The following is an 8,768-nucleotide window of genomic DNA, read 5'->3' as shown; positions in this document are numbered from 1 at the left end:
CTCACGCCTCCTCAGGCGTCTGGATCAACTTTTCCCTCCGTTCAGCTCACGCCTCCTCAGGCGTCTGAATCAACTTTTTCTTTATTTTAAAACTCTCACACAAAGGCTCGGGGCGTCCCCCTCCACCTCTTAAACACAAAGCCAGGGTTGGATAACTCTTCCAACCCGGCACAACTTCAACGGACTCTTTGTCCAGATGCAACTCGCATCAACATTTTTCTCAACACTTTTTTCCCTTCGTTTGAATATGGTGCAGCCGTTCAGAATTATTTATTTATTTTAATAAAATCCCATCCTCGTCGCCAAAAATGTATTATGAAATTCTTTATCAAAAGGGTTCGTGAACGATCGGCACAAGATATTCAGACAAGAGGGAAAAATAAAACACAGAGACTGTTACTGCTAGGAATAATAAGTGTCATTTATTAACCTGCCACAGAAAACAGCCAAGCAAAAACATGTACATTCGTACACTCTTAACACACAAAATGATATGAAAGAACTTCTCACCGTGACACTGGCCGGGAAGTCGTTTTCGACCCAGGTAAAGAAGAATCACATCAAAATTGCGCCGGGCACTCACGCGCGTTAGTCCACGGCAGACCTCCAAAATTTAAGTTGCCTGTCACACCTCCTTTATACCTTTTTCCCTGACCGGATCGCGTGAGAGCAGTGAAAAACAAGTTTGATGGTTACCAGAACAACGGATGAGGAGCTGGTGATTTATTACCAATAAGGAGCATTGTGACCTCAAGGCGGGCCAAGACCTTGAAGCCAGAAATACTCCTTATACTTTAAACACGCACCCCTCCATCCCTCTGCAAACCATCAAAGAATGTCCCAAATATTAACAAAGGCAACATAAATCATTCCCCCCCTTTGTCTTTGTGACATGTTAAACAAAGTACAATCCCTAATATGTGAATAACACGTTGTATAAGTGTGTTTTCAAACTACATGTAAATGAGTGTAAAATAAGTATAAATTGACATAAAAGCATCAAAATAATCATTCCTATATCAGATGCTTTAAATTTCCAAGAACTGCAACAGCGAGTCATCCTGTGCACGCTTACTTCACTTAGCTGGTGCAGGCGGAGGAACGCTGAAGAGCTAGCAGCTCCGGCCGCGATGGACGGATGGATGGTGCCACGCCGCCCAGGTGAAATAAACCTGTTTTGACCATTAAAGTGTATTTATTAAGGGAAAATTAAACTGAGATACACCTTTACTATAATGTCAAGCAAACAAATAATTGTTTTTAAGTGTTAATCTTGTTAAATTTCCAAGAACTGCAACAGTGAGTCCTCCCGTGCACACTCGTTTCACTCAGCTGGTGCAGGTGGAGGAACGTTGGAGAGCTAGCGGCTCCAGCCGTGATGGATGGATGGATGGATGGTGCCGCACCACCCAGGTTTTAACCACTAAATAAATGCATAATAAATGCGACTTGTACTCCGGAGCAACTTATACGCCAGAAAATACGAGTATACTGTATAGGATTTTAGAATTGCCATCAAAACCAGTCTTGTTGATGTACTCTACAAAGGACTGAACTTAATTAAGGTTTGAACACAGAGGTGTTAAAAATTTTATAATTTTGACTTCAATTCGGCGTTTGTATAAGACTAATATAAGCTGTCTTGATAGACAAACCAAAGCTTTAAAAAAGTCAAACATAAATAATGTATTCCACTTCAACAACTGTGTTCCAGCAGTTATCAAATTAATGAAGATGTGTCGTTTTACTTCTACCCAATGCAAACCGAACAAAGGGGCTTTTCAGATTAGCAACAAGAACAGATAATGATTCTGGAGGGAAACGAAATGCTGCAAGAAAAACTTGACCTTGTGCGTGATTGCAGCAGCTATCTCCAGCAGTCTGAGTGGTTAAGAAATGCTTTTCAGAAGTCTTCATTAGCATTTGTGTGTTCAGACCTGAATCTGATCTTTAGTTTGCTGAGCGATCAGCCCAGAGAGGAAGCAAAACCTCAAAAATGTGCCGGGGGGTGGGGGGTCCCACTAGACATGCAAAAAAGAAAAATGTGTCATAATAAACACTGTTTGATTGCTGTGATGAATAAATTTGGACCCGGTATTTCAAATAATAAAGTAAAAACTAAAGCAACAAACAGTTCAGACCTTTTCTTTATTGTTTCCAACACAATTTATGCTTTATTTGTACAAATTTGTAAATAAAATCCCATGGTAGGCAAAAATTGTAACTTTGGTTATTAATCAAAGAAGCAGGGTGTTCATAAATACATTTCCGTGTGGCTGCTCGCATTTTTAATGTAATTCAGGGAGACTGCAAACACAAGATGCTCATGAGATTTATTATAATGCAATTCTGCAAACTCTGGCACTGTCATAAATTATATGCCATTTATGTGTTTTCCCCTTTATTTGCATGGGCCTTTATCTTCTTCGGGTGACTTCTCTTTTCCACTTGCTTGCTAAGCCGCTCCTTCTGGGCAATGAAACGGTAATGTGGCTTAATATTGTGCAGATTTGCAGAGGGGTAAGACAAGCAGGTTTGCATCTGGCAAAGCAGAGAGAAAAATTCTGTCCTCTTCCTTTGAATATATTGTTCCAAATCACTTTGGCAAGGCTGCTTATGGATTTCTGAATGAACAGGCTGCATTAAAAAACAAACAAGAAAAAATAATTCCTCTTGGTCAGTGTCTGCTGTGTTTACACTATATAGTTTAAAATTTAGTCCCCAGAAAGACAATTATTCTAAACACTTGCGTGTGTTCATGTTGACGTACTTTAAGCTTTGACCCAACGTTGAAGCGTACGGTGTTTTCCTTGTGTGCAAAGGTGACATACATGCATTCATGCGAGTGTATGTGCACACTAATGTGTGGCACCAGGGTGAAGATTAGAGGCTTAAAGGGAAGGTTGCGCACATGTGTGTCAAAATAGAACCAGTTCCAGTGCATCTTCAAATCTCCCGTCTCGCTGAAGCAAACACCTCCTCCTGGTGTCAGGTTCAACCTGTGAACATAAGTGGAACACAGAGTCAAAATTAAGGAACCTGAGATTAACTATTGTCTCCTGAAGATGCAAAAAGTAAATAAACAAATAAAGATACAATTAAAACTAGCATGCATATTGTCACACTGCATGACAAAGTTCTAATTAAATTAAACATACTGTATTGCATGTTAAAAATTTAGCAAAGTATCTGTAAAATTGTATTGGTTACATCCAATTTTGCATTTACTGAGTTCATGTAGCAGCGGCTTGGATTGGTTGGACTAAAGTTTAGAATCTACTCAATCCAAAATGGCTACCACAGTTGCAAGTGTCTGTAATCTGTGGCTCTGGGGCCACATGTGGCTCTTTGAGTCCTAGGCTGCGGCTCTTTGAAGCTTTGAGCAAAACAAACAGGACATTTAATTTTATTGACTTTAATACCCAGAAAAGAACAGTTGTCTGAAAATATGTGAATGATACTAGCACAAGGAGCAAAACATTTTGATTAGATTTATCTACTTCAGTTATCCAGCTTCCAGCATTGCAGCGGGATCTTTCTCTCAAATCCACCAGAAATTATTTAGCAAAATTTTAGGACCAGTTACTTAGAATAAATGCAGTATTTAAAGTTTTAATCACAATTTAATAAATCCAATGAAATGGCCTAATTTTTATGCACACTTTAAATTTGTGTTTTATTAATTCAAAATAGGATACTTAATTAATTTAAATAAATAAAAAAAACGGAGTGGGCAAAAGGAGGACCCACATTTGTCTGCGGAAATCAGTGTTTTAATTTTTAGCTAAATCAATATAAATGAGATATGTTCCCTTCTTTACATGAATATGGTCTTTTTGGTTAAAAAAAACAAAAATGTTAAAACTCCAACAAACTTGAAGAGGCCCATGGACCACCAGTTGATAATTACAGTTGTAGCAGGTTTTGTGACTCTGGACACATTTTATTTAGGGCAAAAACACAAATTTGGTTTTGCAGACACCTGCATCTAAACCATAATTCGTTGCACTTGATTAATTTCTGAGAGTGTCATTAAAATCAAGTAATTTATGCATAGCATAAACCTAAAACATAACATATACCATTTTATGGACAGGACGACTTCTGAAAGTTGAGTAAGACTTTAATTTACATTACTATTAAAATTTTAGTGGGGAAAATTACCATATCGAGCCACTGGGATGGTGGCATGTGGAGTGGCCTTGATTTGTAAAGATGCCTTTGATGGTGGGTGCTTTGTCCTTGTCCTCTAAGATTATGTAAGTAAAGTCAGCGTCTTCTGAGGATATTATAATGGCTGCATTACCAGAGGGATAGCTTTGTCTATTAAGGATCATTATCAGAGTGCAGAGCTTTTATCAAAGAGAACAAATGCATCTTCTCATTTGTACTTCGATTAGGCAGTTTGTGCACTGCTCAAAAGGATACAAGACATTACCAGTTCCATCTTGAAAAAGGGTCAGAAAACATTTCCCACTTTTGTAGAACTTCTGGGTTATTACTTTTGTCTGTGACAAAAAAACAACAACAAGGTATTTATGTATCTATAAATCTAATGAGTGCAACAGCCTTAACATGCGTCTGGCCTGCTCCTCGTTCACTTTTCTATTTTTCTTTTTATCAAACACTAATTAGAACATGTCATAAGAGCAGCAATGCCCTTACTAAAGAAAGCATACCTTTGGTTCACCTTCTATCTCCTCTCGTGGTGGTAACAGTGTAAGGCTCCACTTGGGAATGAATTTCTCATCCGTCTTGCTACTAAACACTTTAAAACAGGAGGGTTTCTGTTTGGCTCCAGTAAATGGGAAAGGAAAAAAGTAGCATTATAAAACTCATAACAGTACTTTTTATATTTCTCAGAACGTGACTCAAAGTTGTATACATACCCAAGCTTCGATCATAGTTACATTGTCTTGTTTTTATCTGATGTTGTCTCAACCTACATTTAAAATAAAGTTACTGTCTATACAAGATGTTCTAAGGTTCTAACACATTTTGCACCACAGTGTTCAACACAGAAGAAGAAATGGAAGGGCTTTCTCCCATATTGTGCCACAAGTACCATTATATACATTTAGAATAAAGAAAAAAACGGACAGAGTTGCACACTACCCACTTTTTTCTCCCTGGTCCTTTAGCAGTCTTCTCATCGTTAATGTGTCCACCAGACTCCACATCAATCTTTCTTTCAGCCTCTTTCTGTACCAGTTTTTTTCTTTCTTCTTCGACAAGCTCTCTCAGTTGTTTAGATCTCTCACAACAAAAGATCTGAATAAAAGAATTTCATCAGGACAAATTTATTTTTCGCTTGCAGTGCACCTCAGCTGTGAACCTTGTCCAACCACAAATGAGGGTGATTCTGTCGCTCGGTAAAGGTTACCTGAGCGGTAATTATTTCTAATGATGTAGAGTGAAACAAACTGCACTCACTGGTTCGCTGTACGCGAAGGGCCGACAGAGCTTCTGGCAGTAGTCACATTCAGCGAGATAATCATTTCTTTCCAATTGAGCTTCTGGAGAAAGCTGCAGCAAAAACATGTTCACAATCACCTCCCCACCTCTGATATTATATTCCTCACATGCAGTTATTACTGTGGAAAAATGGGGGGAAGGGCTATTACTGTCTTATCCAAGTACCAGACTTAGTCAACACCACCTTTGGTAAACGAGAAGCTCGTTTTGGTTCTCGTCTATATGCGATGAGACGAGGTAGACCCAGATAAGGTACGTCATCGTCTTCCTCTGGAATCTCCTCATCTTCTGATTTCTGATATGAAACAACAAAACTTAGAGTAACTTGCACAGAATGTCAGACACTAAATGCCTACATGAACAGAAACTAAAATACAGCAATTAATAGCAATGGCCTAGACAAGCAAAGACCTTGTATAAACTTTGACCTTTTATTTATGGAAACTTGGGTGATGGAAAGTTACGCTACACTACGTCTAGTGATGATACATAGTCAAGGATTCAAGGATATTTTATTTTCATACTAGCTCACATTTGCATGTTTATGGTACGAAATTTGGACTCAGGTCCCAGATCAAGAAGCCTAACAATGAATAAATAAATAAATACAAAAGAGTATAAAAATATATAATAAATAATATAAAAAGAAAAGTAATATGAAGCTGAATCAAGTGTTGTGATTATTGTCTCTGCACCACTGCACCAGGTGTTACACCTCCTCTCTGTATTTGAATTCATCATTGTTCATGATGCGTCCCACTACTGCTTATGTACTCATAATATGAAGCTTCATTAAAATATCTTCAGTGGATCAAAAGTTTAGCCGGGACAAGAGAAAGTTTACAGACGTACGGACAGAGACCATAACATAATGCATCCATCTTTCTACAGGCGTATAATAAAAATGATCTAAAAAACACTAAAACCTTAATGTTAGAAATTCGCCACTTAATCAGTTGGTGCCCAGAATCAGCTAATTTTAGCTTTAGCAGTAACCAGCCAATCTGTTTTTGTCCCTGTTCATGAATGCACCACGGCTAATTCACACCTAGCAAAAAGCCAACAACATGATTAGATGGTAGATCAGTTGTTTACTAATGCAGTTTTGAGATTAAAGCTGCAATATATATATTTTAGCTATTAACTAAAAAGTCTGCAGGCAGCTTTTTTTTTTCCTTACAGATGTCTGTTTAAAAAATAGCAGAACATTTTTAAAAAAGTTTATCTATTTTCTTGTTTGAAGTAATGCTTTAATTTAAAAAAAATAAATAAATAAGTGGGCAACACTTCTTCCAAAGTACTTTCTGTTTAGAGTGAATTGTTTTCACATTTGTGAAGGTTACTGTTTAAATGGCTAGCTGCAGCTGGTCGAAAAATGTTGCTGCACTAACAGCTACAAACACTGAAAGTGTGCTTCAACTTATGGTATATGTCTGGAAAAAACAGTGCTCTTGTTTGTGTCTTCTTTATTCGTTGAGTCCAATTTTATGAGCATGTAGTGTAAACTTAAAAAAATATAGCTGTTGAGATCAACTTTTTTTTTTTTTTTGCATTGATTTGCATTGAGGCAGCACGGTGGCGCAACTGGTAGAGCTGCTGCCTCTCAGCGAGCAGGTCCTTGGTTCAAACCCCGGTCCAGGGGCCTTTCTGGGTGGAGTTTGCATGTTCTCTCCGTGCATGCGTGGGTTTTCTCCGGGTACTCCGGTTTCCTCCCACAGACCAAAAACATGCATGTTAGGCTGATTGGTAACTCTAAATTGTCCCTAGGTGTGAGTGAGAGAGTGAATGGTTGTTTGTCTCGTTTGTCTCTGTGTGTCCCTGTGATGGACTTGCGACCCGTCCAGAGTGTACCCCGCCCCTCGCACAGTGATTGCTGGACATGGGCACCAGCGACCCCCGTGACCCAAAATGGAATAAACGGGTAAATAAAATGGATGGATGGATGGATGGATTTGCATTGAATCAAACCCATAATAAATTGTGTTGTGATTAGGGGCTGGATGGTCTTGTGTTGTATCGTTTTTTTGTCGTTCGTGTAAGAGACATCTTAGTATGGAAGTTTTATTAAGTGAACATGACTCAGACTTAGCTGCTTAAATTATCTGTTGTTCTTTCAGCTGCTCCCTTCTTCAAGGATCAACACAGCAAGCGAACCTGCATGAAAGATTTTGCAATTCTTTTACACTGGGTGTACTTCCTGATGCCACCTGAGCCTCAAGAATACAAGACTGTGGCATTGTCCACAGAACTGCAGCTGCCTAAAATATCTGTAAGAGGTTTAAAAACTAAGTCTAAGTAGACCCAACAGAGTCTATAAATGAAAACTGAATTTTTCACAGAGGTATGCCCGCAGCCTATTTTACTGCTTATTACCACATGGATTGACTGTCTCCATTTAAGCACCAGCTGTCACTTAAACAGTCCAGCTTACAGTGTGAGATCTATAATTTGTCCAGGGGACAAATATAAAAAAAGATCACTAATTTAAGTCATAATTATCCATAATTTGTTATACAGATCGATACCATGAGATGAATAAAAATATTAACAGTTTAACTAATTTAACAACAACTCTGTTTTCTTTCTCTCAGTTATGACGTTGGTCATAGCTGGTAGCTGCATTTAATTTATATTAAAGTCCCATAGAAAAAATCAAAACTTTGTCCCATGTTAGAATAATCTATTTTGTATTTATTTATTTATTTACATTGAGGTGCGTAATAAAACACAGTTCCCTCTGGTATAATTAGTAGATTTTCAGTGACAAAAGGGGCAGGTCTTGTAAGCTGATTGTTGTTTTTCTTTGCTGCTCTCTTTTACAGGGGTTTGTTGTCACAGCATGCAGACTTGCATGAACACACATTATTTGGAATTTGTTTATGCCGGAGGCCTCAAAGCTTCAGCCTCAGGATTACAAGACTGCCGCACCGACCACTGAACCCGTGTGACCCCACACATCTAGTAAGCCAAATATAAGAGAGAGTATTTTAATCATAACATTTCAAATATATAAAATTTCAAATCAATTAAAAAAAAAAAGCATTATTATTATTTTTATTTTTATTTTTGGTAGTTTTGTAGTAAAATTAGAATCAGGCAAAATCTGTATCGGCACGTCAGAAATTTACTTTAAGTCTTTAACTTTAACTGTCAGCATACAGCAAGTCCAATTTAATTCAACAATTATTATGGTCAAATTTACTAAATTATAAAAGTTCATTATAATATTGATTATATTATAATATAATCTATCTATCTATCTATCTATCTATCTATCTATCTATCTATCTATC

This window comes from Nematolebias whitei, chromosome 13 (genome assembly GCF_014905685.2).
Source record: "Nematolebias whitei isolate Nwh7 chromosome 13, NemWhi1, whole genome shotgun sequence".
NCBI lineage: Eukaryota > Metazoa > Chordata > Actinopteri > Cyprinodontiformes > Rivulidae > Nematolebias > Nematolebias whitei.
This window is presented reverse-complemented; position numbering follows the sequence as displayed.